Source organism: Pelophylax lessonae, assembly GCF_965119305.1.
Source record: "Pelophylax lessonae genome assembly, chromosome: 1".
NCBI lineage: Eukaryota > Metazoa > Chordata > Amphibia > Anura > Ranidae > Pelophylax > Pelophylax lessonae.
The window spans coordinates 191,960,335-191,985,354 of NC_138768.1; positions in this window are offsets into that span (position 1 = coordinate 191,960,335).

A 25,020-nucleotide genomic window follows, 5' to 3' on the forward strand; every position below is an offset into this window, starting at 1 on the left:
TAAGCGAGATGATATTGGGAACCAGTACTTGGAGATTAACATTTTGGAAACCATTGTAAAAGCGCAGTAGCTGGTTTATAATCTGACCAGCCAATAATTCTGGTGAGTCATAGATTGGATGGTGAAGGATCACATTAGGTGTCACCTTTAGTGATTCAACATGTTCAGCATTAGTTGCATTGGATTTTTTGGGACACCTTTCCCTGGATTACTTGTAGATTTTTGTCTGAGTGGATTAATACATTGCACTTTGCTCCTTTTTTTTTCTACAGCACTGGATTTACACTTTTTGCAATATTTTGCACTTTTTATTACAGCAATCACACTTTATGTATTTGTAGCATTTGCACTTTATGTTTAATGTTACGTTTTTGCATATAGAGCTGTGATATTGTTTTGCAGCTATTGGTGTAATTTCTGATATAATTGTTCTATAACTATGTTATTTCTGATATATAGTGTTATATAGATTATTGCACTTTAGATTATCATTATTGTTTTTTTATATTCAGCTTGTTTTCAACAATTACAGATGCACACATAAGTAGTATGGGACACGGATTACAAACTAGTGCCACCTGTTGTTTCTTTTTATTTAAAAAAAACAAAAAACAAAACAAGCTTAAATTTATGACAGGGTAGGTGCAAGGACTGTGGTATATGTATACTGTGTATATGAGTAGGCTCAGGTTCTACCAAACTGTACCGATTTAAGCCCCTCCAAATGTCATGGCAGTGCGATCACACCCACTGTACGTCGCATCATGCTTCTGGTTTCAGTGCACAGGAGTGCCTAAGGTCCTTCACAATCTTAGCTATGCTCCTGCTTCAAACCCAAATGAAAATCAGTGTTTGCCTTGTTTGAAAAAGTACTGGAAAACAGTATATTATATTCACCCATACAAAAAGTGTGACATAATAATGTTATTGCTAAACTGCCAATCAGTACCCTTGCCTTACACTGAACACCACCGTGGGCTGCAACATCACATAGAATAATTGCAAGATCAGTGCATTGATAAGATCTATAGGGTTTTTACCACTTAAGCCCCGGAAGATTCCTGACCAGGCCCTATTTTGCGATTCAGCACTGCATGACTTTAACGGACAATTGTGCGGTCGTGCGACGATATACCCAAATGAAATTGACGTCCTTTTTCTCCCCACAAACAGAGCTTTCTTTTGGTGGTATTTGATCACCTGTGCGATTTTTACTTTTTGCGCTATAAACAAAAAAAAAGGAGCGACAATTTTTTGAAAAAATAACAATATTTTTCAAATTTTTTATATGAAATTCAAGAAAAAAAAAGTAAAAATCTAAATTTTTTAACATTTTTGGCCAATTTGTTTTCTGCTACATATGTTCGGTAAAAAAAAAAAATCGCAATAAGCTTATTTTGATTGGTTTGCGCAAAAGTTATTGCGTTTACTAACTAAGGGAAAGATTTCTGTCATTTTTGGTGTTTTTCTTTTTAACGAGTAATGGCGGCGATCTGCGATTTTTTTTGCGGGACTGCGACATTGCGGCGGACAGATCGGACCCTTGACTGACATTTTTGACACTTTTGTGTGTACCAGTGACGTTACTACAGTAATCAGTGCTATACATATGCACTGTTACTGTAAAAATGACACTGGCAGGGAAGGGGTTAACTTTATTGGTGATGCAGGGTTTAAGTGTGTCCCTAGGGACGTGCATCTAACTGTAAAGGGGTGTGGCTAGTGATGTAACCACAGAGACATACAATCCTACATAGCAGGATCGTATGATCTCTGCAGTTACACCAGGGAGAATGACAGGCGGCTTTGTTTACATCAGCCGCCTGCCTTTCTCCCTCTCCACGGGGAGATCGCGAGTGACTGGCGGACATCAGGTCCGCCAGTCACACGCGCGGACTTGCTAGGGAACAAGCAGGGGCGGGAGCGCGCCTCTGGCGGTGCGCGCTCGCCCCTAGAGGCTCACAGGCTAGCGACGTAGTCCTACGTCACTTTGCCTGTACGGGGCTGACCGCCACAGTAAATAGTCATGCGGCGGTCGGCAAGCGGTTAAAGAGTAACTCCACTTTTGTTGAAAAAAAAAAAAAATTCCCCTCTGGGTGATCTATGTACATTGCAAGGATTATAACAACCTTTGTTGCAGATTCCTACCTTTTGTTATTCTGAAGAAATCCCTGCGTGTTTCTCTGTGGCCCTGTGCTGAGTGGGTCTAATGGGAGTGTTTTTTTAATTATCATTCAGCTGTGGTAGCTGCAGGACACTAAGGCCTCTTGCACACAATACTCCTGTTTGAGCATCTACTTTTTCATCTGTTTTTTTTTTTTTTTAATGTATTTGCGTGTTTTTTTGCTGATATGCGTTCGCGCAATTTTGCGGAAACATATTCTCATGTTCTTGTTTTGTGCAATATGCAAATGACCATTTGTGCGCAATCGCGTGTATTTGCGCGCATTGGCATGCATGAGGCGTAAATTACTGACCAAAAATGCAGATTTTTCTATTTTGTTTTTACTGAAGAATGCACGGCGCTCGTTTATGCACCTGTGTGCATAGGCACATTACAATGAATGGGCTGTATTGTAGCTCTGTAAAAAGAAAAAGCTGTACTGAGCTTTTTTTAAGCTGCAGTGTGGCCTTATGAGAAAATCTGCTGGGTCTGCATCCCTTTAGATGTGTTCCTATTTGCAGGGATGCCAGAAATCTGACGTGTATCCTAGGCAGACTTCTGGGAAAATTGGTGAGCCAATCACACAAGCAGAAAATTATGTTTCTGGGGTGTGGCCAGTACACATTCTGTGTACAGAACAGCTCCAGGTAGCCATATTGCTTTGCATTTTCAGAAAATTACAGTGACTGCAATTTGAAAACGAAAGGTAATTTTTAATAACATTCAATACTTAATATGATTTGTGTCGCAATGGTATATGCTATATTATTTTTTCTTAATTTGCTATTTTTTCCCCCCACGAAAGTGGAGTTACCCTTTAAAGGATTTTTAGAGCTTCTTTAGGAATCATTATTTTAGAATTTTAGAAACATTGTTTCTCTGTCGCTCATTGACAGACGTAGTCCTCCTTGATTAATATCAACTCGGGTTATACTGCCCTCTACAGGAGTAGGACTAGACAGGAAAGAAAAGTTTCTGGCCACACCCTAGGGGCAGTCCCAGAGGGTATATCCTCTCACTTCCTGCTACAGCAAATCAGTTTTTTTCTGTCTAGTTAGGAGTAAGGACCTAGATTCCTTGCTAGGATCTTCGGTCCTGGCAGGATTTTTTTAGAAATACTTTTTTTAGACAGCTTTTTTTCTCCAGTGTTCCTGTGAGATCTTCAAGCAAGTACGTTGAAACTGGGCGACGGGCTGGATGTTGAGATCCAGTGGTCACCCCATTTCAGCCTACGAGCGCGTGCAGGCCATAGCTCCGCGCTGGGTCGGCCGCGACATAGTCCCACTGGACGGGGACTGACCCTGCGAGTTAAACGTCTCGCCTGGACGCCAATGACCAACAGAGTCACGGCGTCCGTATTGGTCGACAGCCCCCCCACCCCGGTGGAGAGGGGTTCTGTCAGGAGTTGGCGCTTGCCTGGTTCCGGTATGGTGAGTAGAATGTTCCCCCTCTCCCCCTGTCGGGTTTGTTGGTGGACGCGGGCCCCTCTCTGGGATGGTCGGACACTCAGTTTCTGGGTCTCCCCTCTATCCTATAACAGGTCACAGATCCCCAATTTGAGTGTGATTTTTGTGAATAGAAAACAGGAGCTGACTATCTAAAGTCCCTATATGACTGTAAGGGTGACTGAAGTCAGTGGCAGACTACTAAAAGGCATTACTATTGAGGTATAGAGGTATCCTACCTGTCTAGTGTGTACACAGGCCGATGCCTATGCCTGAGTTACTGCAGCCACAGATCGCCATCCCTCCAGAAAGCCGGTCACTTCCACAGGCCGCACAGCCTCCCGCAGGCCGAGGCACTTCCGCAGGCCGCACAGGCCGAATGCACACATCCCGCAGGCCGCTGCTAACTTGCAAGCCGCCGCTATCCTACACAGGCCGCCGCCATTTTCCTGCAGATCGCACGAGGCCGCCATATTGGCGTAGCCTCGTGTCTCCAGCATGGGGGCGGCCATGTTTGAGGTGACCAAACACCTCGTGGAGTAATTGGGAGGCGCCGGAAGGCGTGTAAAGGGGCGGAGCCGCCTCCTTGGCCCAGGGAAAGCAAGCCAAAGACTTCCTGTCTGTAACAGACAGTGCTGGAAGCAGGTTGATAAGAAACTTCTGTGCATCAGGTGAGCCTTGGGGTCTCTCTCTCTCTCTTTCTGAGGGGTCCAAGCAGGTAGACTGAGGGGCGCTACTGCGCTGGGGGACTAAAAAAAAAAAAAAATGTTTTTTTCTTGCAATTAATTTTTTTGTGTTTGCTGGCAAGTGACTTTTTACATGAACCCTGCCACGCACGTATCCCCAACTGATCCCCTCAGGGTGGCCGCAGGACCCTCCAGTACCCCACTTGTGATGATGCATTATCAGCAGTTTTGGAGTCTTTGGTATCCTGGGTGGAGGTAGCCTGTCAGGGACGGGGGTCAAGAAGAGCGACCCTGGCCTACCCCTATGTCATCTGATACCTCAGATACGGATTCTGAGATGGTCATTGCAGTCCCTTTTCTGGGGTTGTTGTCTCAGGACAGTAAGGAGGACGCTTCTGCCTCCGCCATAGCACAAGAAGCGTTGGTGGAAGCACTAGTTGTGTCTGTCCGGGAAACCTTAAATCTTGAGGTTACACCGGCAGAGGTAGCTGAGACTCATATTCCTTTTTTGGTACTAGCAAGCCTACCAAAATGGTGAAGGGTTTCCCTTGCCCAAATAGGGTCGTCCGTAAATGAGCCCTGCTATTTCCAAACGCATGGCTAGGCGCTATCATTTTGAGGAATCCCTCATTACAAAGATGGACGGTACCACCAACAGTGGACTCACCGATTTCCAGACTAAATAAAACCTCTGTTATCCCGTTGGATTGACAGAATGGGCCCCATCCATCTCTAGGGTGGGGGGACGTCTTCACCGGTTTCCGGATCCAGGGCTTTCCAGAATCCCGGATAAAGGGGTTTGCAAGGTCATATGGTCGGGATACAAGATCGAGTTTCGATCACTTCCACCGGTGCGATTCTTCCCTTCCAATAGTCGACATCCCCGGGTCGCTTAAAAGCTTTGCGGGGGACAGCTTGATACAACAAGCAGTGGTAGTTCCCATTCCTTGGAGGAGTTCTAGTCGAACTTGTTCACAATGCCCAGGAAAAAGGGCTAGGTGCGTCCAATTCTGGTCTTGGAAGAGATGGAGTCCATCCATACAGTGGTGGCCTCCCTGCATCAGGGGGATTTCCTGGCGTCCATAGACATTTAGGATGCCTATCCTTATATCCCCATCTTCGCAGGACATCAGCGTTTTCGTTGCTTTTCCCAAAGATCATCCCTGGTCCCCACCAGGAGACTGACCTATCTGGGCCTAATTTTGGATACATCCTTGGCAAGAGTGTTTCTCCATGCGGAGAAACTCCAGAAGATTCAGTCAATGATTCGGATGTTGCTGTCCGTCAACTGGCTGGGATTGATGGTCGCCTCCTTAGAGGCAGTACCGTTTGCCCAGTCTCATACCCGAATTCTCCAAAGAGGAGATTCTTCTCATATGGAATCGGAATCCCGATTCCCTGGACAATCGGATCTGATTGAGTGAGCGGACCAGGGAGGCTCTGGTCTGGTGGCTTCGGTCTCCGATGCTCAGCCAGGGGAAGTCATTTCTTCTGATAAATTCCAAGTTACCGATAAATGTGTTGGAACTGAGAGCTATCAGACTTTGTCTGATTTACTGGACCGAGCAGCTCCAGGGCAGCCCGGTTCGGATCCAATCGGACTATGCCACGGTCATGACTTAGGTCGATCACCAAGGGGCACCAAGAGTGCCCTGGCGGCCATAGAAGTGGCCAACATTCTTATTGGGGGAACAGTTGTTCCAGTTCTCTCTGCGATATTTATCACGGGGGTGGACAGGCAGATTATTTCAGCCGTCAGATTCTGGATCAAGAGGAATAGTCTCTTCATCCAGAGGTATTTCACCAGCTGTCCCTTCATTGGGGCACCCCGGATATGGATCTGTTGGTAGGTTGGCTCAACAGGGCTCGCACCCGCGATCCTCTAGCGGACGCAGCAGACGCGCTGAACGGCCTGTAAAGGCAGTATCAGCTACTATATGTCTTCCCCCCTCTCAAATTGCTGCTGAGATTTCTCCGCAGGATAGAGGTGGAGGGAACTCCAGTTATCCTGGAAATTCCAAGCTGGCCTCGTCAAGCCGGGTACGCCGACTTGGACAGGCTAGTCGCGGACGCTCCTTGGAGACTTCCTCTCAGGGAGGATCTGCGGTCTCAAGGACCGATCTTCCATCGTGCTTTACAGTCGCTGGTTTTAATGGCCTGGCTATTGAGACCCAGGTACTGAAGGACAGAGGGTTGTCAGCTTCAGTTATTCCTACTCGAATTAAAGCAAGGAAAGCGACTTCCAGCAAAGTCTATTATCGCACATGGAAGACTTATATCGCGTGGTGTGAATCTTTGGAATTTCCCCCACGTACCTATTCGGTGACCCGAATCTTGGCTTTTCTGCAAAAGGGGGTTGAGCAGAAACTATCCTTGAGCACTATCAAGGGTCAGGTTTCAGCATTAGCAATCTTCTTTCAGAAGCCTTGGGCTTCTCATTCCTTGGTGTCCAGGGGGTGCGGCACTTGGCTTACCGCCCTGGGATCTTAATTTGGTGTTTGTCGGTTCTTCAGAAACCTCCCTTTGAAAATATCAGGGAGATTCCCTTGCTTACATTATCCCAGAAGGTGGCCTTCTTGGTGGCTATCACTTCTGCACGCAGGGTGTCAGAACTGGCTGCATTATCATGCCATTCCCCATATCTAGTGGTTCATAGGGATAAGGTAGTTCTTCATCCGAAGCCATCCTTTCTTCCTAAGGTGGTTTCAGATTTTCATCTGAATGAAGATATTGTGCTACCTTCCTTGTGTCCTAAGCCCAATCATCCTCAGGAATATGCGTTGCATTCCTTGGATGTAGTTCGGGCAATCAGGGTATACCTGAAGACTACGGAATCGTTCCGTAAGACGGATTTACTTTTTGTGATCACGGATGGCCCCAGAAAGGGGTTGCCTGCATCTGCCGCGACTATCTCCAAATGGATTAGACAGACGGTGGTACAGGCTTATTCTATTAAGGGTCGGAATCCTCTGTTCCCTGTTAAGGCGCACTCCACTCGAGCGCTCAGTACTTCCTGGGCCTACCGCCATCAGGCGTCAGTGGTCCAGGTGTGCAAGGCGGCTACCTGGTCGTCGGTTCATACCTTTACAAAATTTTATAAAGTTGATGTGATGGCATCGGCGTATGCCTCATTTGGCCGCAAGGTTTTGCAGGCCGCAATTTGAGGAGACCGGTGGTCTACCTCGAGGGTTTTTTTCCGTTGGAATTTCAGTTGAGTCTCATCGTGTGATTGATGAGCCTTTAAAACTTCTAGTTGGCACCGGTTGGGCCTTCTAGATTGGATTTTGATTTCCATTTTCCCACCCCTCATTTGTGGCACTGCTTTGGGACATCCCGAGTTGATATTAATCAAGGAGGACTACGTCTGTCAATGAGCGACAGAGAAAAATGGATTTTTGTAAAATCTTACCGTAAAATCCTTTTCTCTTAAGTTCATTGACAGACGTAGTACCCGCCCCTCTGTTTTTGAGTTGGGTTGGGTTAAATTCTCTAAACACTGCTTTGTGACATAACTGATTTGCTGTAGCAGGAAGTGAGAGGATATACCCTCTGGGACTGCCCCTAGGGTGTGGCCAGAACATTTTCTTTCCTGTCTAGTCCTACTCCTGTAGAGGGCAGTATAACCCGAGTTGATATTAATCAAGGAGGACTACGTCTGTCAATGAGCTTAAGAGAAAAGGATTTTACGGTAAGATTTTACAAAAATCCATTTTTTTGGTGCATTTTTCGTAAATTTATATAGTATGGATATGGGAGCACACAGAACATTTTTCAAACCCTTCTAGAAGCCTTTCCTCCTGGCAGCAGCGTTTTGGCAGACAAAAACACCTGACACTTGTAAAAGTGTGTAACGCATTTAGGTGCATTTACAGGCATCAAGCGCTTGGGCGTTAATTCATTTATTTGGCCAGAGTAATAATTTATTCTGGCCATTGAAATCAACCGCTTCCAGATTGCCCCAGGTACATGTACTGCGGTGCGGCCATTCAGTGAAAAATCACATACCTGTACGTCATCTTTATTTCCAGGTCTGGGGAGCCCATGCATGCTGCCGGCGACCCACTCCTGCTGTTATTGGACACAGCGGGAGTCAATCAGCCGGTCCAGCAGACCCAATGTTCTCCAGCACCCGGCAACGGTTCCCGAGAGAGGCAGAATGGAGGTCTCCAAAAAAACCTATAGTTTGTAGATGGTACAACTTTTGCGCAAACCAATCAATATACGCTTATAGGTTGTTTTTTTTTACCAAAAATATGTAGCAGAATACATATTGGCCTAAAATAATGAATAAATTAGATGTTTTACATTTTTTAATTGGATATGTTTTAAATCAGAAAGTAAAAAATTTTTTTTTTTTTTTTTTAATTGTCTGTCATTTTTGTTTATAGCGCAAAAAAAAATAAAAACCGCACAGGTGATCAAATACCACCAAAAGAAAACTCTATTTGTGGGGAAAAAAGGACTTATATTTTATTTGGGTACAGTGTTGCCGCACCGTACCACACAATTGTCAGTTAAAGTAACGCCGTGCCGTATCACAAAAAAATCGCCTGGTGATGAAGGAGAATAAATCTTCCAGAGCTGAAGGGGAAATTAACGCTCAAGCGCTAAACGCGCATAGCCTTAACAATCATTTAGAATATTGAGAAATGAACTCCACGCTAAGGATATCCAAGGAATGTGAAAGTGAACTTAGGCTGCAGCCTACCTTAAACTACAGTCCAAGGTCTGTATAAGATAATGAATAAAAATTGGGTAATGGCGCTGCCTATATAAAGGTGATATTTGTGGATAATTAAGATAAGTAATCAATAAAATGTGGTAAAAAATTTAATAAAAAATGGTGTACAATGCTACAATGTGGCAAATAAATATACAGTAAAAGTATAAAATCAGCATATAAAAATACGGTATTAATAAATCAATAACCCCGTGGTAAAGTGCAATTGAAGTGACAAAGTGGATATAAGTGATAATCCAGAATATGAAAGTAAAGATATTGGGGTGAAGTGATGATGACACAAAGTACTGGGGGTATGGTACTGTAAGTAAAATGTAAAGGTGGTAGAAAAATAGATATATAAATGTGACAACAATTGGTGCGATAAAGTGCACAGAAGATAATTAGTGGATATATAAAAATGCCCAAGTGGGATAAAGTCCTAATGGTAGATATTGCTCCAGTGCTATATAGATAAAAAGGTAGAAATTAGTCCATATCTTGATAGGTGCCCAAGCAGATAGTAAATCTTACAATAGCCCCGTGGTGGGTGACTGGCGAGGTGCAGGGTGACCCCTTAGGTAAAAAAAACCTACTAACCAGATATACCCAGCACACACAGATTTATTTGCATGTTTAGCAGGATGTTCCAGTCCATTACCAGTTATCATTTACTGCCGGTGATTGTCAGGTTAGTGATTTCTTGTGACTTGCGGGTCCTGACACTAAGGCATGGTTTTTGTGCATTTATAGGCAGTGATGACTCCTAGGGGGCCACTGGAAATAATTGGGTTCTCTTATCTGTCCCGTGACTACCTACCCTGTATCTCAACCCGAAAGCTTACTGACAAACCTGGTAATAAAAAACAAAACTGTCAATAATCAAACTCAAGTTACGTGGGTCTTTTTACCACTCGTAGCAGCATTCAGAACCAGAGAAGGGTTCAGGGGTGCAGAATACCCAAAGAAAATATCCAATACCCAAACCAGGAATGCAGAATACCGAAAAATATAAGGACCAGAAAACCGAGTCAACAGTATGTTCTTATGAAAGCAACCATTGAAAAATAGATGCTGATAGACAGAGGGGAGGGAAGCCAAATAAATCTGTGGTTTCCATGTTCGTGAATCTGGCTTCTGTTCCTTGGTATAGAAATAAAAGCACCTGAGCCTTTGGGCAACTAATCCTTCCTATAATGTCCAGGCTGTATATTCTACCCAGCTGCTCTGCAATACTCTTCAGCAAAAAAGTTCTCTGTCAATTTAGTTCTCTTCAGGTCTGCACTCCAGCATCAGCTTAGTTTCTTGGGCCGTTGACACATATTAATACATGTATTTTATGTTTCATCAGTGCTGCTAATAGAAATCACCGAGCCCTGTACAGCCTACCTGACAGGGCCCCCCTCCTCTGAAAATATCAAACTATATTTTTGCTATGCTTTTCAGCCATTGAAGAAATGATACCCCCGTCAAACAAGACCCATTCAAGTAAATAGTGGCACAAAGGCAATATCTGCACCCCCACAGTGAGCAATCGCTACCAATCATTCACTGTGTTCATTTTGGATGGTGAGCCCTCCATCCTGAATTAAATAATGCCCCTGTGTGGGCAGCTGCCAGCAGGAGAGGAGTGAAACTGGCATTACTGCAGGGAAAGAGGCACACAGGGGTCCCAGACAGCAGGTACTAGAACCAATCCCCCTACAGTGCAGCTGGAGGAAGAAATGTAGAATCCAGCAGCACTGCACAAGAGTCACAAGTGTCAGCAATAAGGCAGTACTGCCAGCCCTCCTGCTCGGCAGGTGCCTGGGCCCAGTACAGGGGAGCTGGCTATACTGCCTTATCAGGGGCTCTGTGTTTCATATATGATTTATCAACATTAGACACTAGTGGTAGTGATGAGTGTACAATTATATTGCATAAGATATCTAAATGTGACTTTTCCACAATATTGACCAAATATAAATCAGATAAATCTTATTCAGAAGTTTGGATTTTTGGAAACCTCTTCAGGAAAAATGCTGGGCCCTCCACCCCCTTCCATTCTGCTGTTTGTATGACTGTCTGGACTCTACAGTTGTGCAACCCCATAGTCACCACCCCAGGCCATTCAAACTGTTCGCATACACAATGCGCTCTCTCTCTTTCTTTAGCTGCAGCAGATGAGCTCAGATAGAGAAGGACTCCAGACCTAGCTGCAAGCTACACCCAGGATAGACAGATAAATTAGTGCCAGAAAAGCTGTAGGGCAAACTGGACTGAAGCAAGTTGGAGGCAGCATTAAAGAGGCATCTCTGGACTTCAGACCAGATTGGACTGAAGGACACCTGCATGGTGACTAGAGCTGGCATTTTGCTAGTCTAAAGTATCAGAGCTGGTACTTAAGGGTGCTTGCCATATTCCACTTTAAATGGAGAGCTTCCAGAAAATGAATTGACAAGAATATTATGGACGAACTTGGTTCAAGACAGAAAAGAGACCCAGTTTTCATGGAGGACAAGATGAGCAAACAGAGAAACTGTCCCAGGGTTTTTTTACTGGTTCTCTGTGTTTGACAATTACTTGGAGGATGGTAAGCAGATAAAAATAGAAGAGAAATGATTAAAAGAGAACAGTCCAACCCTGCAGCTTGCCTACTCCATCTATCGGGGAGCCCCTTACGGAAATACAAGAAATCTCTGACAATTCAACTTCTTATTGCTGCTAAAGCTTCCATTCCGGTCATGTGGCGTCAAACTCAACCCCCCTCACGTTCACTGTGGTATTCCAAAGTAAATGACATACATCATATGGAGGAACTGACTGCTACGTTGAATAATATTGAAGGAAAATTCTGGAAAAAATGGCGACCATGGACAATTTTCACATGTACAGATATCTCCAAGGGACTTGTGGAGACGCACAGAGCACCTGATTACACGTCAATAAATTATCGCTTGCATATACAGAGTTGGTATAACCTCTGTCCAACATCCCTCTGGCCTCCACCCTGATATCCCTACCTTTGCCCCCCTTCTTTTTTTTTTTCTCTTCCCCCCCCCCCCCTCCCCACCCATCTCCTTCCCCAATGATTATCTGAGAATATGCCGCTTATTTTTGTAACTGCTCATCAAAAGTCTTGATGCGCCTCTTGAGGCGTATCTCAGGGCCCGCTCAGTTACCACATTTATTGCATCTATGAACCGAGTGTCATCCATCCTATACTAAAACCTATGCAAAGTACCTTAGATTACTTCTGGTTATTCAGAATCTGTTTTGCCTTCTGATATGCAGCTGTTAACTGGTACAAGTGTAATCTTGACAAAGGATTCGCTCTCACACTTTCTTGTTATCATTGTATTGTTCTTTTGCTTCAATAAAGAAATAAAAAAAAAAAAGAGAGAACAGTATTTTTCACCTAGATGGCTGAAGCATCTATACGATGCTGCAGCTGTCCCCCGCTGGCTCTACAATGAGAACTGAGCGATCAAAGACTGCTGATCATTTAGTTCTCGGGTTCACTCCGAGTTCCAGAGCGACGTTTTTACATGCCCATATACAAGAAGAGAATTTGAAAGTGCACAATTTGTTTTAAATACTATTTTATCAATAAAAAAACAGAATTACGCTATAGATTTATCCTGGTTCTATTTTCCCACACTCATATGAGGGCTTTTAACCTACCTGCTGGAGCCCCAAGAGGGAAGAGAAACAGCTACCTATAAACAACTGGATTATGAGCCCTTACAATAAAGGCGCTACAAGTTGGTGAGTGAGGGCACAAAAGGAGGGGAGCCCAGGATGGCACTTCATTTGATACCACTGGCACTGGAAAAATATTATAATAGGCACTTTGAAGGACTTATTGTTTCTGCGCAGAACACTTTATCAGAATTTTATATGGCTAAAATAATATATTTTGTTTGAGAAATATTAAACAAATTAAAAGGTATATATTAGGTACTTTATGGTCAGACAGTGCTGGGTGCATATATAACATACCTGAGAGGCATATACACCTTTTCCCTTATCGGCAGTCTTATAAGTTCATTCACAGAATTATACACACATCATAGCGCAGGGATCACAATCTTTAGAGATCTGCATCTGTCATAATCACAGAGAAAGTGTTAGGTAGTATTGTCTGATGAGGGGACTGGAGATACACAAAAACAAAGATGGGTGACTGACTCCGTAGATTTATCTGTGTTGTGGTGGGTAGCATAACAAATTCTGTGCAGTACAGTGTGCATGTGCGTCCATGTGCCTAGTTTTGCCAGCGTTACCTAATTCACTTTCGTTGTCCAATCACATTAGTAGTTTGTAATGTATTGCTTCTTTTTAATTTTTAAATGCAGGCTCTTGACTTTTCAGATCAGACAGGCTAGCTCTGGCTAAGTGAACTGGGCTCCCCTGTTCAAGAATTTCTCAAAGATTGGTGCTAAAGTTGCTGCCAACAGAAAAACTGTGAGGGGAAAAAATATGCCATTTTCAAGAACCTATCTACCACGGCCTAAATGACTGAGCAACCCATAGAGGGAGGAAGTTTGTGATAAAGCCCAAAGACATACAGTTCCAGGGTTGGTTAGGCACAGGATGAGGGGGGGTGGGAAATTGACCTAGCAGGGCACTGGATGTTCTAAGCACAGGTGGTAAATATTTCTACATAGTCCTTGATGTCCTTCCTCAATCCTGGCCACCAGTAATGAAGGGTCAAAAAGGGCAAATGTTCTGTGGACTCCTGGATGACAGGCTAGTTAGGCCTGATTCACACTAGTTCGATTTCAAATGAGACTTGATGAGTTACAGAGAATCGCATGCCAGAGGAAATCACTTGTTCACAAAAATGCGACTGTGCAGTGCGATTTTGATAAAAGATACTCTGCTACTTTGATGAGATTTACAGTATGAATTGGCCCCATAGAATATGTAAACCACATCCAAAACGCAACCAAAATTGCATCCCAGTAGTAGGAACCGAGCCTAAAGAATTGTGTTCCCAGTGGAGAATATTGATCCTGAGGTTAAGATGCAGAAGGGTTTTGCCAGGAGGAATGAGTCTTAGTGAGGGCAGTAATGGATAGAATCTGGGAAAGAGGACTAGGAATTAGAAGGCCGCAGTGGTCACGACTCATGTGGGTCATAGAAACAGGAGAGAGCAACAGTTCTTGTATTGCTGGAACGACATTCATATGTAATAATTAAAATGAGAGAAGACCAGCAAGCTTGGTTTGAGACAATAGTCAAACAAAAGAGATTGTGGATTCTTCTATCAGTAAATATGGTGAGATGATGGGGAGAGCCCCCAAGAAGATGTTTCCATTCTTCTAAAACCAACCTAATATCCAGTCTCTATCGGTCTTCTATGCAATAATTCCTTTCTGTTGGTGAAAATGTATTTGACAAGAAGGCAGAAGTGTGGACTTTCTGCAACAATAAAACTCTTATCCTCTACAGTAAATGCATCAACTTCCAACAAGAAAGCTTTGGCAGCATCAAGACGGTATAAAGCTGGTCCAAATAGAAAGTTTTAGGGCATCAAAGGTTTCCATGTCTTTTGGACTCCAGTTTTTGGGAATCAGCACCTTTATGGGTCAAAGCTGTGATAGGTGCCACCAGGAAAGAATAGCCATTGATAAACAGTAGTACGGTGGTAGTAATTCAAAAAACCTAAAAATCATTGGGTGGCTTTTCAGCCAGAAGGACACGGCTGAGACTTTGTCAGGCCATCCTTAGAACAATGTATCCAAGAAAGTGTACTTCCTGCAGCTCAAAGAGACACTTCTAAGCCTCAACAAAGAGTGCATTCTCCCTCAGGCATTATAGGACCATTTGCTGCATGCAATGGCAAAGTTCTTGAAGGCTAGCAGAGTGGAGCAGACTATCTTCTAGGTACACTGCCATGCACATATAAAGGAGGTCTCCAAAGATTCCATTTACAAAGCACTGTAAGACGGCAAGGGCATCGCTCAAGCTGAAGGGCATCACAAAGTATTTGAATCCCCCATTCCAAGTGTTGAACACAGTTTTCTTTTCTTGCCACTCCTTTATTTGGATCAAATTGAAGCCCTTCTCAGGTCAAATTTAGAGAGGTTCTGGGCTCCATGGAAGCAATAAAAGAGTTTGGTAGTGAGAGGTGGCTAATAATGATCTTGATAATGATCGCATTCAACCCAAAAGTAGCCTGTACAAGGTCTCAGACTTCTAGCTTAACAACACAGAAAAAGTTGCTCTAGCTAGTGAGGTGGACTTGTGGATGAAGCCTTTTATTTACATGTTGGCTTTTGTTTCGGGAATTAAAAGAGGATAGGTTCTTCCACATGGAGAAGAGGAGCCAGGGACTAGACATGTGTAATTTGTTTCAGTTCGAATGTATTTTCGGACGGATTTTTGGTTATTGGGAGATTCGGATACATCTGACATCATGAAATAGTAACACATTTCATTGAAATTCGTTAAAATTTGTTTAGTTTTTTTTAAAAATCCAAATTTTCGGAACGGTTTGAATTTGGATCAGTCAAAAAATGATCGATTCATTTCTGTGTGAAGAATAGCTGGTTGTTAGGGAGTGGTCCGCCGTGTCCTTAACCGATGACAATGTCACTTCCGGTTTACTCGGCAGCCAATGCTACAGATTTAAAAAATCCAAAGTATTCAGAAACGCCTATTTTGTTTTTGTTTTTACTACTTTGAAGTGCAGAGGAAATTTTTTTTTTTAAAGTGCCCCCGAAAAGAAAACGCATAAGTCGTACCCACAAATGTAAACAGTGTTCAAATCACACATGTGAGGTATCGTGATTCCCAGAGCGAGAGCATTAATTCTAGCAAAAGACCTTCACTTTAAATCTAAACTGGTAACCAATACAATTTTGTAAAATGTTGCCTATGGAGATTTTCAAGTACTGTAGTTTGTCACTGTTCAACGAGTGAGTGCAATTTTAAAGCATAACATGTTAGGCATCTGTTTACTCAGCGTAACATCATCTTTCACAATACATATATATAAAAACAAAATTGGGCTAACTTTACTGTTTAGTTTTTTTTTTGTATTCAGTAAAGTGTATTTTTTTTTTTCAAAAAATTGCATTTGAAAGACCGCTGAGCATGTACCGTGTGACATAAAATATTGCAATGACCGCCATTTTATTCTCCAGAGTCTCTGCTAAAAAATAAATAAATAAATATATATATATATATATATATATATATATGATGTTTGAATGTTCTAAGACATTTTTTGCAAAAAATACTGCCTTTAAAGAGGCTGTAAACCTCAGAATTTAAAAAAAAAAAAAAAAAGAACACCTGAAAGACAAACACATAATGAGCTAGTATGCATCGCCCCCCCAAGGTAAATGAGTATTGGGTACCCATACCCATTTACCAAAAAAGTGTAAAAAGTAATTAACCACATCAATACAGGGCGCTTTCACCCCCTTCCAAGAAAGGGGGGGGGGGGGTTTTAGGGCAATAATAACTGAAAAATATAGCAATACATATAGTAAAATATAAATCATTTATTTAAGCTAAAAAATTACAAACCATGCCATTGATGTACAGATAAAGAGACACCATGACCAGGCGTGGAAAACCACCATAGGTCATGGATCACACAAAAACACAGTATATACAAACATTAAATGTAGCACATAGAGAAAAAAATATATATAATATATATAGAGGGAAACAAGGGATATAAGTATACCCCTCCCGCACCAGGGATCGAAATCCCAGGCGAGGGAGAATGTTCAATCCTACGCGTTTCAAATGTTTGTGTTGAACTTTATAGTTCCAATCTTCCTCAGGGATATGTGAACTGGTGGTCCCTTTGTTTTCCTACCTAAAGAGGAAAAAGCATAACCAACAAACAAACACATAGAAATGGCTGTTAAAGAGATGATTCAGGTACATGAATGCGCCACCAGCTATTGCCCCCCCACTCCCATCCATGGACATGAACACTGAGAACATAGGCAGCATATACATGAAAAATACCCACCAATTCCTCTTTGTAACAACAATTGACTATAGTTGCCATGAAGACACAAGCCTCAACCGATGGTGATATAGTTGTTGACCCCCCTTTCTTAAGAGGAGACTGACACTTTCAGTGTCATTTTTCTATTCGATATATGGGATGATGGCAATTACATGTCACTGATCATCTGGGATTAACTTTTTTGTCTTTCACCCCCTTCCTGCCCTGGCCAATTTTCAGCTTTTAGTGCTGTTGCATTTTGAATGACAGTTGCGCGATCATGCAACACTGTACCTGAACCAAATTTATGTAATTTGTTCCCCACAAATAGAGCTTTCTTTTGGTGGTATTTGATCACTGCAAGGTTTTTTCTTTTTTGCTAAACAAATAAAAAAAGGCCGAAAAGTTTAAAAAAAAAGTTTTTATGTTTATGTTATAAAACTTTGTAAATAAATATGTTTTTTCCTGCACTGATGAGGCCGCACTGACAGGCACTGATGAGGAGGCACTGATGGGGTGGCACTGATGATGAGGCCCTAATATGCAGCACTGATGGGCACTGATATGCAGCACTGATGGGAACTAATATGTGGCACTGATAGGTAGCACTGATATGCAGCATTGGTGGGCACTGATAGGTGGCACTGTTGGGAACTAATAGGCGGCACTGATGGGCACTGATAGGTGGCACTGATAGGCAGCACTGATGGGCACTGATAGGCGGCACTGATCGGCGGCAATGATGGGCAAAGGTGGGCGACACTAATAGATGGCAATGATAGGCACTGGTGGGTGGCACTGATACATAGCAATGATGGGCAGCACTAATGAGGAGGGCACTGGCAGGCTCCCTGGTGGCCATGGGTGGGCAATCCCTGGTGGCTCTAGTGGCATCACACAAGGGTCTGCACTGGTAATCAATGCTCTGATTACCAGCACAGACTTCCCCCTGTCAGGAGAGCCACAGATTGCCTCTCCTCTACTCACGCCTGTCAGGCGCGTGCTGAGAAAAGCCGATCAACGGCACTTCCTATTTACTATGTGCCCAGCTGTGATTAGAAACAGCTGGTCTCATGGTAAAGAGCCTACATCATAGGCTCTTTACCGGGATCGGAGATGTGGTGTGTCCGGGGGCGCGCAGAGCGGTCTATCCTGCTGGACGTCATATGATGCCCAATCAGGATTGTGCAAACACTTTGCCACCGTCATTTTGCTATTTAACAGGCGGGAAGTGGTTAAAGACAGTACACAATTTTTTGTCAATTCCTTTGTTAAAAAATAAAAAACAATGTCCCTCAATGTACTGTAGATCCATCATCAATTACGCTGCCTGTCGCACAGCCAGACCAGAAAAAAGAAAACAAAAAACCTCCGACCTCGTTGAATGCTCCCCACTTACTGCCTGTCCTTCATCTGACATTTCTTAAATAGGTAAGAGGCAGATTTACCTGATAAGCCCAGCATGCCTTTGGTCAGTGGTGTCACAAGGGGAAAGGGTTGTCCGCTGATGTCATTGGGTGGCTCTCTATTTAAGAGATGTCTGAGGGAGGAGTAGGCAGTCGGCGGGGAGCCTTCGACGAGGCCGGAGTTTTTTTGGGGGGTTTTTTTTGGGTCCGGCGGTGCTGCGGGTGGCGTGATTGATGATCAATCTACATTCGAGAACATTGTTTTTTAATTTTTAAATAAAGGAATTGTCAAAAACATGTGTACTGTCATTATTCACTTTTTTGGTGAAAGAATAGGGGTACTAGGTATCCCATACTCATCCACATGGGGGGAATCTGGGGGCCCCCTCATTAAAGGGGGCTTCCACATTCCGATAAGCCCCCTGCCCGCAGACCCCCACAACCACAGCCTAAGGTTGTGGGGAAGAAGCTCATCGCCCCCCTTTTCTGACCTGCCGGGCTTCATGCTCGGATAAGGGGCTGTTATGGAGTTTGGGAGGTCTCCACGTTGTTTTTAAAAGAGTTTTGGCATCTTCACACAGGATTCTAATCGATTGATCATTTTTTGACTGATCCAAATTTGAATCGTTTTGAAAAATGTGGAGTTTATTAGAAAATTAATAAACAGAACAAAACTAAACAAATTCCCAAATAAATCAACAAACCAAAAGTACCAAGGTAACAAATCTATCCAAAACAAAACAATTTTTTTTGTTCTGCACATGTTTACCAGGGATTAGGTCAACCACACAGACAAAAGAATGATGATGCAGCAAAGTGTCAGTAGCTCATTCAGAAAAAACATCAGCATAGTGGGCATAGGCAGCCGGATTTGTGGAGTGGTGTGGGCTTGGGCCAGCAGAACTACCTTAGTAATTGGAGAGAGTAGTAAACCCTAAGACTGGACAGAAACTCAAAATAAGTTCAGTTAATGGCTGATTGTTGCTGCTGTAGCCAGGATAGGCCAGGAATGATGGGAGAAGTAACCTGTGGAAATAGTAGTTAAAAAAAAAAAAAAAAGAAAAGAAAAAATTGATTTTTGTCTATTTTTTTTTTCATTTATTCAGCAAAAAATAAAAAATACAGTAGTGATTAAATATTGCCAAAAGAAAACACAAAATTATAAAATAAACTTGATTTTTGTCTTACTGTAAAATCCTTTTCTCTGAGGTTCACTGACAGACATAGCTCCATGTCTTCTAGAGCATTTTTCTTATGCTGCTCTCTTTTCAGGAGTAGGATTAGGCAGAAACCTTTTTGGTTACGCCCCTGAAGCAGTCCCAGAGGGTATACCATCACTTCCTGCTATAAGACTTCAGTTTGTAACAAGCAGTTTCAGAAGAACACATAACTCAACCCAACAGAGGAGCGGGTGCTGTGTTCATCATTGAACCTCAGAGAAAAGGATTTTACGGTAAGACAAAAATCCAGTTTTCTCTTTTGTTCACTGATGGACACAGCTCCATGTCTTTTAGACCATTGGGATGTCCCAAAGCAGTGTCAACATAGGTAAGATGTTAGATACGTAGAATGATCTCCCAACGAGGCAAAACATAGCCCACCAGTTAAAAACAGGAGCTCAACCAGGAAAAACTGGAGCTCACCACCAGGAAAATTACACGCTCAAGAAACCGAAGCCTCTGCAACTGCAGCCTGCAAAACTTTGCGGCCAAACGCTACATCCACCTTATAAAATTTTGTGTGTGCAGACGATCACGTAGCCGCCTTGCACACCTGAACCACTGACACCTGATGAAGGAAGGCCCAGAAGGCACTGAGCACCCTCGTAGAATACGCACTGACACCTTTGCTGCCATTGTGCTATGTGCTGGGCGTTCAGTGTGACCCTGCGCCTTTAAGGAGGGGTGGGCTCCCTTCAGTCACCTGTCCTCCATCTATCTCATCAGAATGCATGTATGTGCTCCCATTGTGGAGACTCTTTAAAGGTAGAGTTAGGGACTGCAGATATCAGGGTACCTGCAGCTTACGCATGTATATGTAAATGTGTGCAACTAAACCCCTGTTTTTAACGCATACTGTTAGACAGGTTAATTTGGCTGGTTGCTAGCTGGTTGGTAAGTAGTGACTGGAAATCCCTTTGCTTTTTTTGACTTGGGAAAAATAATCCAGATCAAGTGTAAAGTTCCTCCAAAGATGACTAAACTGTCCTTTAGGGATGTTGTTAAGCCACCTCGGGTGATGGCAAATCATCAGAGAGCACCTGAAAGGCTTCAGCAAGGTAGGCTGATTTATCCTGAAGGACAATACTGCCCCCGTTATTGGCCTGTCTGATAATAAGTTCATTATTCTCAGCAAGAGTAATAAGCGCTTTTTTCTGAGGACCAGTGAGTTTATGGGTATTAGCGCTGGAGGAATGTACATCTGAACAATTTCAAGATGTCCGAAAAAGTGACATGGTAAAAAGTATCTATGAAAGATCCTTTAACATGAGCAGGATAAAAAGTAGACGGTGGACGGAAATCAGTGTGTTCTATAGGGGCCTACAAAAAAATCAAAGGAATAATGATTGGTCAAGCTAGAAACAGGAGAATCAGAACATAATTCCTCTAATATGTGTAATGCAGACTCGTCGTTCTCATTTAAAAGATCAGGAGAAGGTTCAGGGCCAGAAGTAGAAGCACCAGCTGAAGGAGCAGATTGTCCTTTAATGTAATAGTACATTTTTAGGGATTACTTACATACATACAAACTGAACAGTGTGAATGAGTTGGGTAAATGAGTGGGGGCACAATTAAGACCCTTTTTCAGAAGTGAAATTTCATGGGGAGATAGAGCATGGGAAGAAAGAATAAATATCTTTACTGTGTCAGTGGTAGAGGAACTACTTTATTTTTGTCTTTTTGCTCTTCCTGCCTCGTTTTCCTCTTCTCGGATTTTCTCTTTGAGTTGCCTGCAGGACAGATAGGTGGGGTCTGTACTAAAGAAAAAAAAACAGGATGGGATAGTGGAAATGGCAGCATTCTTCTCAAGATAACTAACTGGGGGGAATGCTGGAAGTGGATTCAATGGGCTCATTAGTGACAAATTGAGCATGATGGAAATTGGTTGTGGTATCATTATCCTGAAAAGTAATCTGAGCTAATGGAGGACAGGTGGCATTAGCTAGACAACTTGGCTGGTTAATGAGAGTAGAGGTATTATTTTTATTTTTGAGGGAAGACTTTGGTATGGATGGAATTGTGTGTGAAACCACAAGTCTATTATTACAATGAGGGGTTGGATGGGGTCCTGGCCTATATGGTTTAGTAGTGGAAGAAAGCCCAGGTGTGGACTGATGAGAAAGTGGTGTGTGACACTTGAAGGGAAATTTAAGGCTCATAAGAAGTATAGGCTTTGGAAGGGCAAGTTGAGTGTAAGGAAAGCACGAATGTTGAGACCACAGGACCACACTACAGGAGGCCTCTGTGGGGCTGGAAGACATAAGACTTGGGACGTGCCAACTGTCTCAACGCTGTCCATGTAAACACTCTAGTCTAGTTTATAGTCTTCAAGGTCTCTCTTAAGCTTTTTAATCTTCTTGGTAACAATTTTTTCTTCTGCCTTCTGAAGTTTGTTAAACAGAACTAGAGACCATTGGTCAAATAATACAAAGGATTTGTGTTGGTCTAGAGAGGAATAAAGTTCAGCAATGTCCTTGGACAGCTTCAAAATTTTCCTTTCTCTTTGAGAAATAATCAATTGTCCACTTGGTGGTACCAATCTCAGCTATTTGTCTCCACTCCTTGAATAGGTCAGAGTCCAAAAAAAATCACACCCCTTGTAGATCCGAAGACCACAGGGAGTGACATTGGACTGCAGATACTTTTTCAGGAAGGAGACATCCCACCAGTGAATATTTTCTGCTGATAGGAGATCCTCCAATCTGAAAAATAACTTACAGATCCGGTATTCAGTGTTAGAATTATGGGGAGGTATGGTGGTAGGGCAAGGAGGGAGTGGATGATAAACATAGTGGAAATCATGATCGTCCTGCTTAGATCCATTTGGGAAGAAAAGATGCAACAAAACCCTTAGGATGTAAAACAACATAAAAGAAAGAGAAAATGTGAGCAACACAGCAAACAATTAAAAAAAAAAAAAAAAAAAGTAAATCAACATACAGTAAGCATAAAGGTGAAACACAGACTAGAGCATTCTTCAGGTGCAGCCGAAAAGTAAGTCCCCAAAACAGCAGCATAGCGATCCCAAAAAGTGTAAAAGTACAGAGTACATAGGGGGCTCTGCTTTTAGGGGAAGTACAAAGTCACTTATTCCGTAAAACCTTGTCAGAATGTTTATACTGCTCTGATAAACAGTGTATATTTATGCAAATAAGCAAAGTTCTGTAAGTAAGAAGATTCTTAACTTATTTCAATAAATCAACAAAAATACAAGATCGTTTTAAGTGGCACTAACCTGAAGATAAGAAGAATACAATTTTGTGCAAAAATATATATATTTATTAAATACTTTAGTGCAGAATAAATGTCAAAAATATAATTGGTAATAAACACAAAATGTGGAACAAATTCAATAAAATGTATCACACAGGTAACGTGAGAAATGTAATCAAAGAATATTATTACAGAATATCAAGGTAACCAAAACCAATGACTTCTAGAATATGATTAATAGCTTACCAAGAGTACACAAAAGATGGTAACAAAATTTAACAGATTTGACACGTGACTTCTCTCAGCCAACAGATGTTCACAACACAATTTTTAAAGAAATGCATGGACAACACTTGTTACACCATGCACTGACTTGTTAAAAGTCCAGATAGTTTTTGGCAAAATAAACTTCTATTAAGTTAATCTATTATTAGGAATACATCATAACTGACCCATTTATTATGGCCAAAATTAGCCTAAAATTACAAGATAAGAAATATTAAACCAATCATACTGCAGTTAGAATGGTCTAAATTCAAATATTGATGCTACAAGTTTACATGTAACAATGGTTCAGTCAGGTGCATAAGGCAAATTAATTGCCTGTAGGAAAAATAGAAATATATACTTTACCAAACAAACTTCTATTTCTGTTGCCTGGGATGTCACGCTGTGTAGCCTCAGCTTTAAATGTCACCCATCAGTGTCCCAGAACCTCCTTCAAAGCATCTTACTCCCTTCTTGGTCTGTTCAATTCTCCCCTTCACTGAACTGACGTGAAACTTTTATCCCCTGGAAAAATAGGTGGGGAACTTGTCTTCCATATGAAAAAAAAAAAAAAAACCTCAAAAAGGGCTTATTCGCTAAATTTCTATAACTTGTTTAAGAATGTGAAGATCACCAGGGAGCACTGTTGGATTACATACAAGTTTGGGACATTGAATTTCATTTCATTATTTTCTCAAAGATAACCTTTTGACCTAAGTCTAGAAAAGAAATCTAAATCTTATGGATGTATACTTTCATGTCACTTTTCTGTCAAGAATAGTGTCTAGCTTGTAGGATTTGCAAGCAGGACTTGCTTGGATAAAGTTTACGACCACAGCGATACACAAACCTTCTTCAAATACCTTAAAAGTGAGGTCATTTAATTCAAGAAACAATTTAGTTCTTTACACATAAGGAAAAAAAATGGAATACATATCTACCCAACATTATATATATTTAAAGTTCACACCTATTATATCAATGATATAAAAAAAAATGTTGCTAACATATTTCTTACACATAATAATAATGTTTCATCAAGCATATTTTAAATGAGCCCTATAAAAATATGCTGATGTTTTTGTTCATTGTTAAAACTCAGACAAGACTGACATCACATCACCCTCATTAGTACCTGGTCTGGCACCATGGCTGGATGCTTATCTTGGTGAGATGTCAAAAGGGCCTCTTTATTTATGGCTTAAAGAAAAAAAAAACAGTCTTTGCTGGACTTTAAAATTGTCTGTAAAGAAATCTTACTTAAAGAAAGATGAACTTTCATTCACCTCATGACAAAATGGCTGCTAGGCTGCCCAGTATAACAATATGTATAAAATAATATGTCTGGGCCTTATATGACTCCTTTTTAGCCCCCCAATAGTCCTGACATATCCCCCCCTTCTTCCCAGTATTCAGGTGAGCAACCTTAAACATATCTGGGAAAAAGGTCAGGAAAAACAATGTCTTGTCCTCTTTCTAAAAGAATAATTAATATTGGGATTATTCATGACTTTTTAGGTAGTTTGGTAGAAGGAAAAATCAGTTCCGAATTTAAGTTCGTAGTGACTTTATATTGTTAGCTATGTCACCAACTGTTCATATTAGTCTTTTGAATTTCCATTTCCTGGTAAAGATATTCAATGATTTCCTTGAAATCTCCAACTTCAGCTTGTAAAGACTTTATGGAGACAGAAATAGACTGCTGAGGTGGTGTTGGCAACCACAATTTAAAGCGTAGTGAAAACAATGCTAGCAATCAGATATCTGAGAAATCTCTTTGGACGTTCGTTTTTGGATGTCGGTTGGATAATGAATGGTTTCCTTGCATGTCTAGTATGTCTCGCAACCGAGATTGAGCTCTGCTCACATGTGCAATATACCATTCTCGCATCTCCTCCAACTGAAAATAGGATGTATTTTAATTCCTCTCAATGGATATCTT